This window comes from Arvicanthis niloticus, chromosome 8, assembly GCF_011762505.2.
Source record: "Arvicanthis niloticus isolate mArvNil1 chromosome 8, mArvNil1.pat.X, whole genome shotgun sequence".
Classification (NCBI taxonomy): Eukaryota; Metazoa; Chordata; class Mammalia; order Rodentia; family Muridae; genus Arvicanthis; species Arvicanthis niloticus.
In genome coordinates, this window is record NC_047665.1 from 50,127,984 (window position 1) to 50,142,829 (window position 14,846).

Consider the following 14,846-nt stretch of genomic DNA (forward strand, 5'->3'; position numbering starts at 1 on the left):
ATAAAGCCAAAAATAACAGTAAAAGCCAAACAGAAAACTCTGCACTTCAGTGGCAGGGCTGCCTGAGATGTTACTACAAGCAGCAATTAGCAAGGGCTCTCAGAACTCCACAAGAGGTTTCAACTGTCTGTGACACTGAAAATGACTCTTCTTCAGTCCCAAAAAATACTCTGTGAACTTTACTAAGAAAACAAAGACAAAACAAAACCCAGGGGAAAGTGCACAAGAAGAAACTTCTCATAAACAGATTTTTGAGTGAGACCACACTTGGTTTTGACATGATTTATGCACCTTTACAGTCAAGTTTATTAGTCTCTGTGTGTGACTTTCTCTAGCACATCCTTCCCCAAACCATTCCTGGAGAATTTTGAATTTTTTTCTCTACTCAAAATCTCACAAATATTCACCTATATGTTTCTTCTAGCTTTGGAAAATATTTCAGTTTTTCTATGACTTAAGTCATTTGGACTTTGTAAAAAAAAAAAAACAGTATAAAGTAAGAATATAATTCATTTCCTCAACAGACAAAATTTATACTCTTAATTGCTTGCCTAATCTCTGCCTTCTGTATTTTCATAATTTTTCTCAAAGCAGAATGTGAAAGAAGCAATCTGCTCAATTGAAATTTTGTAGCACTGAGTGTATCGGTAGGGGCCAAGGCTGTGTGGGAGTCTGTGAAACACATGTGGATTGATGCAAACCATCCCTCAACTCCATCATTCCTCCTGTCTCCAATTTCTCCCCTCAGAGCCTCAACCTTTTGCCTTCTTTCACAACCCAGTACATAAATCCAGGGTATGTCACAGGTTGCACGGAAACAGCTACATTACTTTGGTCTTCCAGACCTTCTCCCAACCTCCAGCCACTGGCCTTCTGACCTACCCTCATATACTCACCCAGTTGACAGACAAATGCAGTTAATAATGCTGTTGGGCTGGGAAACTAGAGCAAAGAAATAGGAACTCTTATGGATAGGTTATCTAAGAGAGGTATATGTTAAGATAGAAGTTGTTTCTAGCCTGTATTTTCTTTCCTAAAAGGCATGATATTCTCATTCTCTCTCTCTCTCTCTCTCTCTCTCTCTCTCTCTCTCTCTCTCTCTCTCTCACACACACACACACACACACACACACAGAGAGAGAGAGAGAAATTGTCATACTTGAGTAGCTTCTGCAAAATACATAGAAATATAGAAGTAAGCATTCCTCTACAGCTGAAATAAGACCTTTAAAAAAAAAAAGAAAAGAAAAAAAAAAGAAAAGAAAAGAAAAAGGTAGTTCACTTAAAGAAGTGATTCCCAGTCCAGCAGTCCAATCAGATACGGCATGATTTTCCCCTGGCATTCTTTAGCTTACTCAACTAGGTTTAAAAGCAAATTTTGAAATATACCATTTTTTCATTCCACTGCACAGGTGGGTCCTGGGATTGAACGCAGACCTTCAGGCTTGGTGATGCCTTTATTTGCTGAGCAATCTTGCTGTCCAGTCATGCCATATTTTATTATTCAAACGAATTATAAATATTTCATGATCTTTGAAGTGGAAAGAAAAACAAAAGCCAGAAGCAAACACTAAAAGACCAAACACTACTCTGAGATGTTGGTACCAATGGCAGGGCTGTTAACAGTTTGAAAGACCACGTTTGACTGGTGTCCTTCAAAAGCCAACTCAATGCTACTCTAAGTTCTAACTAAGATCAGCACTGGTAAACAGATGGGTAAATTGTATAAGAACCCTAGCTTTCTAGGAGTCTCCAATGATTTTCAGGTACATCTATCCAATGAGAATAGGGACAGGCAATCTTGGCTAATGGGTTTTCCCTTTTAAACTCCTAGCAGGCAAAGGTTGTTAGGACAACGTATGACATCTGCATGTGCTTTTATCTCTACGACTTTCCCCTCAAGACTTTTTAAGCCATATAGCTTAAGGGCTCTCCTCTGATTAGATCTAGAATTGCTCACTAGAAAAAGATAACCTACTCCTCACAGCAGTTTGTAATGTTCTAACCAGAGTGATAATGGGGTGGTCCTTTCTTTCTAAACGTCCCATTTGTGCACATTCGGGACAGAGGAACTTGGGTGTCTTTTCAACTCTTTTTTGAGCACAGGACTGGAAAGCGAGGGATACTATCTTACCCACTCGGATCAGTACACAGGCGAGTGCTTGTCCAACACGGAGCCATTAGGAGCCTAGCAAAGTGCGGAGCCGGTCCACACCGCAAGCTGCGACGCAGCCCACCGGGCTTGGCCGGATCCTAACAATGCTACCCTCGTGTCTCGGTGCTCGCCTCCAGCGCGCCTGCACGTACGTAGCTCGCACGTGTGTGTTGATATGGATTTCGTGAGTGGACCCCTTAGAATATGCTGAGACCGATTTCTCAGAGAGGCGCGGAAGACAGGTCGAGGGAAGGTAGGAGCGGGTGCGGCGGACTCCCCCGGCCTCGGGGCGGGGAGGCAGCGCGGGTCGCGCAAGTCCCGCGCCGGCCGCTAGAGCCCCCCGTGCGCGGCTCGGCCCAGGCCCCGCGCTCGCCCGGCTCGGCCCCGCGCGGGGAAACACTCAAGCGCACACAATGAACTCGGAGGAGGCCGCGAGCTGGGCCGGCTGCCGCGCCCGCACCGTGTGAACCGCCTCTTGGTAGGGATGCCAACTTTGCCCCCAGGCGTCCTCTGCAGCCCCGCAGGCCCAGCGCCGCCGTCGGGCTGAGGAGACGCGGTGAGTGAGCGAGCGAGAGAGCGAGCGAGCGAGCGAGAGCGCGCGGCGGGCCAGGCCTCCAGCCGGCGCGCGACGCCCCGGCCGCCTCGCCCGGCTTCGCCCCGGCGCGCGCCGAGGCATTTTCTGTGGTGGAAGCCGCCGCCAACATGGCGCCCCTCGAGCCCCGAGCCCTCCGCGCTGAGCCAGCGGGGGGAGCCGGGGAGGAGGGAGGAGATGGCGGGGAGGAGGAGGCGGCGGCCTGCGTCCCCCCCGCCCCCCGCGCCCGTCGCCGGCTGAGGCCCGAGAGGCGCCGGGCGGCGGGAAGGAGGCGGCTCCGGAGGGAGGGCCGGGCGCGGCGGCAGCGGCAGCGGCGGCGGAGCGGAGCATAATGGTGGGGAAAGCTCGGCGGCGGCGGGGCGGCGGGGAGGGCGGAGGCATCCGCGGCGGTGGAGCGGCCTGTGCTTGTGGCGGCTGCCCGGGCGGCGGGCTCCCGGGCGGGCGGGCGGCGGCTTACGGCGGCCTCAGGGGTTGCCCCGGGCCGGTGAGGCCTGAGGGGTGGGCGCGTTTCCTCTGTCCAGCACCTTTTACCTCAGGCTGCGATGAGGAGCAGGTCCGCGTGAAGGCCTCGGAGAACCGCGCGCGGCCTGCTGGCGCCGGGAAGCCGCGGAGTCTTGTGAGCTCCTCCCGCCGGGTCCTCGCGCCTCCCGCTTGGCCAGGCCCTGGGGCCTTTGCGCGGAACGCGGAGCGGGCGGAGGGGAGCAATGAAAGCGAAGGTTCCCGAGACCCGAGAGCGGTGTTCGTCGCTCTCCCGGGGGCAGCAGGCGAGCGGGTAGCGAGGCCTCAGCTGCCTCAACAGGTCCCCTTGGCCGTCCTGGGGGATCAGCCGCCTTGTGCCCACGCAGAGCCGGGAGAGAAGCTGATGGGGACGCTGCCTGTGGGGCTGTGGCCCGAACTTTGCTTGCACTGTCTCCCCTCGTGCCTTTTTCCTGGGCCGAGCCGAGGGGGCTTTTGCGGTGTGTCCGTGGGACTTAGTCGTTGGTGATGTGTTTGTGGTGCTCAGTGTTTGCCGTGTGTCCGTGGTACTGACTGTCCTATGTGATTTGTGTGTGACACTCTGTCATGCATGCACACCGTACCCTGTGTCCTCTAATCTGTATAAACGCCGGCCTCTGCCACGGTGCAGCTGAACTGAGCACTGAATCGCCGGAGTGATAAGATGTGTACATAGTATCTATCTAGCATTGTGTGCGGTTGAGTATGCAGAATCCTTGTACAGAGTATCTAGTGTCGAAAAGTGTTACAGAGTATCTGGTGTTAATAGCCCTTGCACGACCAGTGTGACTGGTGTCTTATTCTGAGTACACACACAGTACCTGGTTTCCTGTAGAGTTGTATACACAGTTACTAGTGTCACACAGTGTTTACACAGTACCCACGTTAGTAGAAGGCTTATACTGTACCCAGTATCTTATGTGGTTTGTATCCAATTGCTGGTTTCACTTGCTGTATACATAATGACTGGTGTCATGTGTGTTTTTGAGCTTAGAGGAAGTGGCCAGATGGCCCAATGAGGGAGAGGTCACCCCAAAGGCAGTGAGCAGTTTAAGGGTTTTTGTGAGACCATCTCTCTGCTTGACCTGGGAGTTAGGTTCCCTACATTCAATTGTTGTATGCCGGCAAAAACATTAAAAAAAATAATCACTAGGAAACATAGAAGGTAAATGCTTTTAAAAAAAGAAAACAAGATATGTATCAAGATATGTAGCTTAATTATTCTGGGATACATAATCTCAAATGATTACCTCTCAAATGGAGGGTGCCATTGATTCCAATTAGTGTCTAGAAGTTATTAGAGAGTATCTGGTTGTACTCTAAAAGTTTGAGTGTTTTGTGGTAGGCAAGATGGTGTTTGTACTTTTTAAAATCTCTAATGTATTCGATTAGAAGAAGAAATGTAAGTTTATGTACAGGCATATTATTTTCCTGGTCTTTGTTTACATTGTAGTTAGTACTTTGGTTACATTGTAGTCAGTATTTTGACTGACTCTATAAGATGAAGAGGCCAGAGAATCAAAGATCAGAAGACATGAGATGCTATTATGATCACATCAAATAAGTTTCTTGTTGGATTAAGGGAATTGCTGTACTTTATGCACTGTTTTTTTCTGTATAGGTTGTTCATGTGAAAACTGCATCTCTTGTATTCTCCAAGGTGGACAGTTTGCTTTTTCTTGCAGTTACCATTTGCAATAAATGCACACATGAATGCTTTCTTTATTTAAAAAAAATGGATTAAAAATGTTAGAGCTGCACACTAATTCTACTTAAATATTCTTCAGATATCCTAAAGTTGGTGCTCTGGGTGGATGTCAATTTGCATGTTTCTGTAAAAGACATAGGTTTATTTCACCCCTTTGTAGCCCTGCCTCTGTTACCCTTTAGGATGGTTCTGATAGCATATAATAGAGACATATCCAGGCATAACTTAATTGTGATGCTAATGGAGCAAAGATTTTTGACATTTGTAACAGAACTATCACATGCTGTTAGGACAGCGGTTGCCTAAAGCCCTAACCAGCTGCTGGAAGATTTTTTTAGTACCCTCTTTAGATTTTAGTTGATTGATTTTTTTTAATAAAAAAATCATTAAATCTAAGCAAAGAGAATGTGTCATGAAAAGAAAAAAAAACTAGCAAATGAGCAGCAAACCTTAGCCTTTCATTGCTTGCAAACCTTCAGTTGAACTTAACATTAATTTTTTTCAGGGTGATTAATTTGGTTAGGTTTATTTGAGTCATAGCATAATGATTAAGACCACAGACCTAGAGGCCCAGTGACTTGGGTTTGTATCTCCCTTGGGTCATTTAGTAGGCTCTTGGCAAATGACTTAACTTTTGGTAGGTTAGGCAATGAAGAACAAGGAGTTACTGAACCAGCCTCACAGTTCTTGTGAGGATTAGGCTGCTCTTGAAGCAGTGCCAAGCTCCGCAGAACTGTGAGGACAGGTTGCACAGCTGAGGTCCTCATTACAGCGCAGTTTCCTCCTTGATTGGGACTTACAGAGCTGCCACCAAAGCTGATCTCACAGCTAGGCTCACTGTGTTGTCTGTTAAACCTCTAGTTATCTAGCGTGAAAGAAAGTTGTTATTTTCTGTCCCTGTAGTTAATCAGTTTGTTGATTTTGATATAAGAAAGACTGCAGATTAGGCACCTATCTATAGTTTGTAAAGTTGCCTTCCTTTCCTAGAAGTGGTCATTTTGGTCCAAGTTAAGTACAGAGCCCTAGCTTAAAAAGCCATTAGCCCAGAACATGGCTCAAATGAAATCTGATGCCTTAACTCTTGTTCATTTTGAACTTTTATGTTCTGTGGTGGAGATTATGTGGGAAACCTTTCTAGATTTAGTGCTATTGTGTATGTTTATGCATAATGTGTACCAGTGTGCATACTGTGACATGAGTGTGCAGGTCAGAAGACAAGTTGAAAGATTGAGTTCTCTCTGTTCTGGGGATTAAATTCAGAATCAACAGGCGGTTATGTCAGGTGCCTTTACAGACTGACCCATCTTGCTGGCTCAAAACTTTGTAGTGTTACTTTTTATTTTGATATATTGTTACTTTGCTTCTCTAAGCTTGCCCTTGTTGCTGTTTTTTGTTTTTCTCCCTCCTTTTTTGGGTTTTATTTACAAATCATATAAAGACTAAAAGGGACTGAAACACACACACACACACACACACACACACACACGCGCGCACGCACGCACGCACACGCGCGTGCGCACGCGAGAGAGAGAGAGAGAGAGAGAGAGAGAGAGAGAGAGAGAGAGAGAGAAAGAAAGAGAGAACGCTCCCTGAAGCAATTTTAACAATGGTGGTTTGGGGGGTTTAATTCATTACTTCCAAACCCCTGGTATTTATCATGCCTGACAGATAGACATAGCTGAAACAGAGCATCTGAGAGTTATTTTTAACCATTGGCTCTAAATTGGTACTTTTGCTCACCTACAATACCCTGTCTGTACAACTTCAAGTTATATGTTTTATATTGCTCAAGTAGATAATCTGCAGAGAACAACTATGGCTATCTTTCACCAGCTCATTCTGGAAATGAATTCCATTCCTCACTCATAGTTTTTCTAAGAATTGGTAAGAGATGAAAGGCTGCTAGTTTACATGTACACATGGGTCTCCAACAGTGACTGGGAGCTGCTTGTAGTGCCTGTTGTCTTATTGCCCCAAGAAGTGCAGCTAGGTTGTGTTGTGGTGACTTGGGGTGTTAGGGACCTGTGGATTCCTATGGTTCTCTGTTGAAATGTAACCACAGAAGTGAGTACCATGATAGTAAAACATTGCTGTAGCTCCACCACTGTGCAGTGTTCACCTACACTGACTCGCTTAAAATTTGCATACTGTCATCTTAAAAGTATAGAAGTCTTTTAATATGGGAAGTTGAGTGCCTTGTAGCAGGCTCCCATCCTACTGTTCATGTGCATGCCTGTGCACTGGAGCACACGTAGGGATCTGTGTAACACTGACAGTCAGAGATCCCTGGGATACTGGGTGAGTGACAGGACTGGAAGCTGCAGAAGAGAGAGAATTTAAACATAAATTCCCTGAGCGCAGTCATTTTGAATAATTGCTAAACATATTCTTAAAATGGGTGACCATTTGAAGTTTTTTTTTTCTGCCATTAAAGAATTAGCTTTAATATAAATGTAAACAGTGAATTAATCTGACAGCTATATTTCTTTACCGTATGCTAGCTAGTCCCCAACAACCACACAGAGAAACAAAGACTTATTTCAAGCTGAGCAGTCAAATGATCTCCTTAGCCTCCTATGCTAATCCAGCTCCCTCCTAGCCCATCCCATGATACTTGCATATTATTGTTGATCTGGCTCTTCAGGCTCCAGGTGTGTTTTCAGGGTCTCTCAGGATCCCTTCCTTACGGCTCTAAGTCCTCCATTTTCCTAGATGATCTGAAACTCTCTTTCAATCTCTGTCTCTGTCTCTGTCTCTGTTTAAGTTTTAAGAAAAGGGAGGGGAGAGACGGGGAGAAATAGAAATATAAGCCTGCTGTTATTGACTTTTTTCCACTTAGAAAATTCTAGTTAGTTTCTACTGTGGAAATGTTATATAAGAATCTGAATCAAAATTACTAATAAATACAAAACAATAATCTGTAAACAAAACATATATTTGGACTTTAAAAATACTTGCATAGTTCACTGTGTATTCAAGTAGATAAAATTAAACAAATTGATCAAGGTAGATACTTAACTGGACAATGTGACTATTAATAATAGGTTAGTCAGATGCCTAATCTTTTGGATTTTTATGATATCTTCTATTTAATAATAGGTTTTGATTTTTTAAGTCAGGTTCCTTAAAGGAGACTTTACTATCTGGGACACTGTTCTCACTGACATGCAGGGTACGACTTAAGCACCTGTTAAATAAGAGGAGTAGAAATCCCTTATGTCCAAATGCTCAAGTCATTTATTTACTATGCTATTATAAAGATATGGCTCCTTTGGCTGTGTGGCAAGCTTTGTGAAGTTTATTCCGTGAAGTATTTGCTTTATGAGTGGCTACAACTTGCCTGACTTTTATGTAAAACTTAAAAAAAAAAAAAAGTAGGTCAGAGGTTTTAGACATTTAAAAGATAGGCCAGTAAGCCAGACATGGTGTTGTACACACCTTTAACCCCAGTATACAAGAGGCAGAGGCAGTTGGATCTCTGAGTTTGAGGCTACCCCGGTCTACAGAGAGAGCTCCAGGACAGCTAGGGTTACACAGAGAAACCCTGTCTTGAAAAACCCAAGAATTGAACAAATGAATAAATGAATGATAGACCAGCATCTGTTTATTTCATAGATATGGGAAGGATCAATTTATAAACAAGCCATAGGTGAACTAGAAATGGTGTGTTGCTGACAACTTGCACAGTTTTTTAAAAACTGAATACTATATTAGCAAATTAGTTTTGTTTTAAGGCATACTTTAAGTCTATAGTTAATGTATAACATAAGATCACATTGAGATGTTATATTGTATTTTGTATAAATAAAATAATATATAATTTTTGATATATTAATACATTATTATTTATTGAAACTTTGCTTTGTGTTGGATACTTGCTACATACCGAGGTAAATAAGTTAAGAAATTAGAGTAACACTTGAGACATTAGAGTAACAGTTATCAAGCCAGTGAAATAAAATGTAATGAGAAGTCAGTCTAGAGTGCTACAGCATGAATGAGCTGAGATACATTGTATTTGAGTTGAGATTCTTTGGGAGGTCTTAATATTATAGATGTCTAATTTATTCTAGTTTGTAACCTTGAGATACACTAATCACTTGTGGTTTCTAGATTCTACTTTCTTATGACTAGTGAGTTGAAAAGCAGAGCTGGAATAAACACCCAGGACTTGCTTCCCCGGATATTATCGGAGCAGGTAAATAAAGGTAGATCTATTGAAGATTGTTAGTGCTTTCCCCAACTCTTTTAGATTTTTAGATTTACTCTCCTGAGTAAATCTAACTCATAGCTTAAAGAATGGGGTATTATTTCCCCTAGTTTTAGCATTTATCATGGGAACATGAAATATCTATGCAAATTTGAAAATGAATATGTGTTGAGAGTCTGTAACATAATATTCCCAGTACAGTGTTTAAATTTTTTTTTTTTTTAAATCAGGAAGATACTAACTTCCTGGACTCAGGACCTTGTACATTAAATTGCTTTAAAAGTCTACTTCGTGAGCAGTTTTTAGGGAACCTTCTTTCCTTGTAAATATGGCCTATGGCAATACCTTTCAATATTATCATTATTTTTTTAAGGTGTTGGTAATTGAGCACTTACCATACTAGACATGTTATACACTCCATGTATCCCTCACAGTAGTGTCTTGAGGGAAGTAGTGCAATTTCGTGGTAAAGGAACAAGCTCCTGCCTAGGGTCACAGAGAACTGATCAAATTGCTTTGAATCCAAACTTAGGAGCACCAAATGTTCAGTCCATTGTTCTTCTCAGACTCTCTAAGTCCCATGAACCTTCTGGGTTTTTGTACTGATTCACCTGTCTCCCTGGAGGAATTTATAAACCTGTTAAAGAAAGAAAGGAAGGAAGAAAAGAAAAAAGAAAGATTGTAAGATAATACTGTGAGGCCATGCTCATTTGAAAAAGCAGGAGTTGGGAAGAAAAGAATATTAGAAAACTGATAATCAGAACATTCCATAAATAAAGTTCAGGTTAGTTCCAATTTCTTTGTTAATGATAGCTAGTAATCTAAGAACAAGCATATATAATTGGTTCATTTTCTTTCTGTTGCCATAGCAGCTCATATTATGGAGACACAACTTGGCTCAAGTTCAGGAGTAGTGAGTGGGGATACTTAAATCTTTATTTTAGTGTTTATACTAGGGGAAACAAGCTTGGAAATACTTGGCATGAACTCCAGTGCTAAAGTCTTGCTGTTTTAGGAGGGGCAGCCTTTGTCTTGAATCTTAGCCGTCTCTCATCTGGGTAAGTTAATTTGGATTGAAATCCTAGGTTCTGGTCTGCACGCTAAGCCTTCAGATGTCTGCAGGGTGTGTTCTGCTGTCCACAGTGAAAGGGTGTGATTTCCAGAGAAGCACATGCTGTAAGGAGGGGATGAGCAGCAGTGCAGCATCCAGTCACGTTTTCCAGGCAGGCAGCAGTGATGCTGCAGTGGGTATTAAATATGATTTTCTCATTTAGTAGCTATGCAGAAGTTTTCAGAAAGAAGCAGTCCCTTAATGAAGGCTAATTATGGGGAAGCTTTTTCAACTTGAAAGCTATTGGCTTTTTTTTTTTTCTTTTTCAGTTTTATTTTTGTCATTTGGTTTATCTGCTTAGTATTTTTCTGTCTTAAAATTGCATCGGAAAAGCACTACTGAACAAATCCTTAATTTTTAATCGGATTTTTATATGGAGCCATTTCCCAATTAACAAAGTTGATTTATTTTAACTGCTTGGGTATTACAGTTGAAAAAAGACAGACAAACCTATTGGGGGGGTGGTTACCATTGGAGATGTGTTTTAAACTACAAAGGAAAAAGTCTAACTTTTTTCTACTGTGTTTTTGTTAGCATTTCTTTTTATATACAGAAATATCATATTAAATATCTCTACCAAGATACCTGTTTTTATTTTAAATTTCTTAAATATTTTACCATTCTGCACACACTCATATAAGTGTGTGTGTGTGTGTGTGTATGTGGGTATACATCTTCTGCACATAAAATCTTAAAAAGTCACTTACTTCTGATTCACATTTCAGGTAAGAAACTATCATTTGAATCAGTTGAGGTTAAAGATTTTTTAGAATTGTTTAAATAAAATTAGTTAATTAAAAGCTAATTAGACATCAGTTCAACTCAAAGTTAGACTTTTTTGTTCATTTGTATATTTTAAATGCTAATGAAAAATATCCTATATAAGCCTTGGTTATTAAAATAAGGCTGGGACCTCTCCACTTTGAGGGGAATTTTAGATGACAATGCTATAGGACTCACATTAGGAACCAAGAATAGTTTAGCATACTGGTTCTCAGTTGCAGATGAGCATCTGAACTATGTATTATTACTGTTGTTACAAAAATGTTGATTTAGAATCTTTGAAGGATTATTACTATTGTTACAGAAATGTTGATTCAGAACCTTTGAAGGTGGGACTGGGCTCTAATTCTGTAAAGCCCCATTTTAGTTTCTAAAGTGATCTCTCTCTCTCTCTCTCTCTCTCTCTCTCTCTCTCTCTCTCTCTCTCTCTCTCTGTTGTGTGTGTGTGTGTGCATGCACGTGGGCAGGTGTGTGTGTATCTTTGCAAATCCTTTTTGGGATAGCTTACTGAAAATGATGTATCCTGGGACCTTTAGCTCTCCTCAGAAATTGCTGAAGAATCAGACCTTACATGTTTATCATGTATGCATGAGGCCCCAGGTTCTGTCTTTAGCACCAGAATCAATGAATCAAGTATCCAAAGGAACAGAATGACCAAGTAGCTTAAGAAAGAAATGCATCTCTAAAGAAAGCTTGAAGTCTTTCCATGCTTCTCAGGAATATAACTGTATTGCCTCTGTACCAGATTGGGAACATGACTGTCCAAGGGCTTTGAAACTCCCTGCTGGTGTCAGATACAGTTATAGTCACTAGTTACTGTGCATATCTGGGGATAAAGGAGGCTGAGAAAATGAGCTCCATGCGGCTTGGATGTTCCCATGATTGTAAAGCAGCAGCATTCCTGTTCCACATGAACTTCCCAGGATTCCTCATTGCTCAGATTAAGAGCATGGTTTCCCTAGGGCAGGCATGTCAGCTCTCTTGGGTGTGCAGCTCTCAGTAGTGTGGGCATTTGAGGAAATGCTCCAGCTCTTCTGGCCATCTCCTTCTTCAGCCCTAGCCTTTATGTGTGCTTCAATAATTCTTGTTTCCCATGTTTATTCTGGGTCCTTTCCAGTAGTTTGTTCTCTCCACCCACATGGATTATAAGAACGGTTCCTTCTTTGAGTGTCTAAAATGTCTGGCTTTCTTTCTTTGCTCTGGAAGAAGTCCCTGAGCTGTCTTACTTATGTAGCAACCACAGTGGCCCATGTCTGCAGACTCTTCTCCACTACTGTACTGTCACAGTAGTTTGAAGCTTCACAGAAATCCCAGGCACTAGGCAGTACCTGGCAATTTGCATAGGCATCTCTGGTCCATCTTGAATATGGTGTTCACACTCTTCCAGCTCCATAAAAAGTTAAATTGCTGGCAAACCGACTTCAGAGGAAGGGTTTAATGCAGGTACCACTGATGAAGCACTCACCACAGTGTCAGCAGCCTGTTCCTCTTCTGGCTGTGTGGTGCAGCCCATTTGCAGTCCACTGTCTACAATGATGGTATACCAAGTTCTGCCTCTTCTTTTAGAGGATACCAAGGCATATTTTTGTCTGTAAAAGTACTTTTAATTCTGGATCAGATACATTGAATATTTATATTTCTTTTTGTTGCTGTTAGAATTTTATTTAAATGAAAACATTCTTACAAAAGAGAACATTTTTACAAAGGGTTTGTTTTGTTATTTACAAAATTTTAACTTGAAATTTTAACAGAAAATTTTAGATGGCAGTACTGTCTGGCTTTGTATTTGTTTCTAAGTCTAAGTCCAGGTACCATTTCCTGGATGACTCTCAGTGCTATAAGGAGGGAAGGGAGCCTGACTTTTGGCTCACAGACTGAGATTTACTTGGAAGAGCAGACATTCTGTGAAAAGGAAGGCTCCACTGAAGATTGGCTGCACCAGCCTGATTTCTGTCACCTTGGTGAAGAGGGACCACAGGCTACTTTGGCCTCTGTGTCACTGCTCTGTGGGATGGGAAGCATTGTGAGACAGTAGTCTGAGCTGTCTGCAATCAGTTTTCTTCCCTTGGAGATGATAATCTTACTAGGACATTTTAGGTTATATATTCATATTCCAATTTTTCCTTTTAAGGTTTTTATAAGTTTCTGTTTATTCATTCAATAAGTACCCTCCCATGTGCAAATTATCACTGCTATATTAAATAAAGAGTTTGATGATTGGATTTAAAGTTTGTGAGTGGGCTGAAGGTATTGCTTAGTGGTAGAACACTTGCATTTTAAATTTGCAAGGCACTACATTCAATCCCCGTTACTTCAAGAAAGTAAAAAGTGTATCACATTATGTGCATTTGATGTTTTCGTCAAGTTCATTTTTCTCTTTCTGTCATCAGCCCAGTGATTTGATTTCTTTGTTTTACTTTTACAAAGTTCTTACCTTCATATTATTCTTATTATTTAAACTTGCTCTCTGTTACTGTCTAAGTTCCCTGACTTAGCTTTTAAACTTTCTTAAACATACCCAAAGTGCTGTTTGTATAGTAGGAGGGTTATATGAATGTATAGGTTGCCAAAAGAATCAGCTCTTCATCTTTGCAGTGTCTGTCTTGTGTAGGCAAAACTCTGATTCTGTTGCTCTGCCCACAACCTTCTGGACACACTATGGAGTGAATGACTGAACAAAAGCTGTGGGATCTTGGACACCTGCTCCAAGGTGTGTGCTCACCTGGGCTTTCCAAGTCCCACCTCACTGCTCTGATTGAAAGAATTCTTCCACTTCCCAGTGACTTAAACTTTGTATTCTCCTGCCTGCACCATTCTTGTAGCCAACACTAGCCTTTTCAGGCCATAGACGTGGCCACTGAGAAGTAACATGCTTTTGTGCAATCTGTAAACCTGCCTCCATCTGTCAGAACCCTCACCTGTGTTCTGTGTAGCATCCCTTCCAGAAACCTCTGCCTGTTCTATGAACATGCTGTCTCTCTTCCATTTATTCAAGATCATCTTTTAATAAATTAACTTTAATTTTTAAATCATTTGATAAGTAATAAATCATTTAATCGACAACAAAAAGTCTTTACTGAATTCTTTGCCCATTTCTCTGGGCTTCTTTCCCTTCCATACATCTCTGTTGTCTGTAAACACCTGTTTAAAGCATATCTTTATTGTCTCTTCTTTTCTCATTATCAGCAGACCCTGCCCCAGCCTCTCCCATTTATAGAGTGGATAGGTGATCTTTGAGTTGTGAAGCCCACAAATCACTGCTTTCTTTCAACAGCAGGGTACTCCTAGGCCCATCTCTCCCTGAATCCCTTCTTTCCTTTGTTCCCTTAGTGTCACACTTCTCTGTGACCTTTTGACTGCTCTTAGACCCCTCCTTATGCAGCCCAACATTGCAGACGACTGGCACCCATGCTCTGCACTGTGTTCCTGTGACCATCTTCCTTCAGAATCACCTCTCTAGTTATGGGTTCAGGCCACATAACCAGCCACATGCTCTCAGCTTGTACAGACAGAGCTTGTTGACTCAAGTTGGGCATTCAGCATTAGGTCTTATTGTCTAATAGTACTGGAAATCCAAGGATGGACTCTTAAGTAATGCATTCAGCAGTTCACAGAACCGCTCTTCCTTTGTTTCTGCTACTCTCAGCATAGGCTTTATTCTAAGTCTGGTTTCAGGGTGGTAAGGTAGCCCCAGTAGTTTGTTTGGAGCATTACATTCAGACACAGTACTAGTATATAGAGAACAAAATGACCATTTTTAGACATTTTAGAAGTTTCGATTTCAAAGTACCA

At 42.2% G+C, this 14,846-nt stretch overlaps 1 protein-coding gene across 16 annotated transcripts in view; it reads left to right on the forward strand.

The window, feature by feature from the left end:
• Window positions 1–2,280: 2,280 nt before the first annotated feature.
• The window catches only part of Zmynd11 (zinc finger MYND-type containing 11), an 82,439-nt gene continuing 69,873 nt past the window's right edge, over window positions 2,281–14,846 (forward strand). For 9 of the 16 annotated variants that reach the window (XM_076939367.1, XM_076939376.1, XM_076939373.1 and 6 more), the window contains exon 1: window positions 2,930–3,081. The gene's annotated coding sequence lies outside the window, so the exon portion shown is untranslated. Of the gene's footprint in view, window positions 2,409–2,532; window positions 2,712–2,929; window positions 3,082–14,846 lie in introns of those variants that run through there. The other 7 variants (XM_076939372.1, XM_076939369.1, XM_034509796.2 and 4 more) reach the window with 7 other exon arrangements.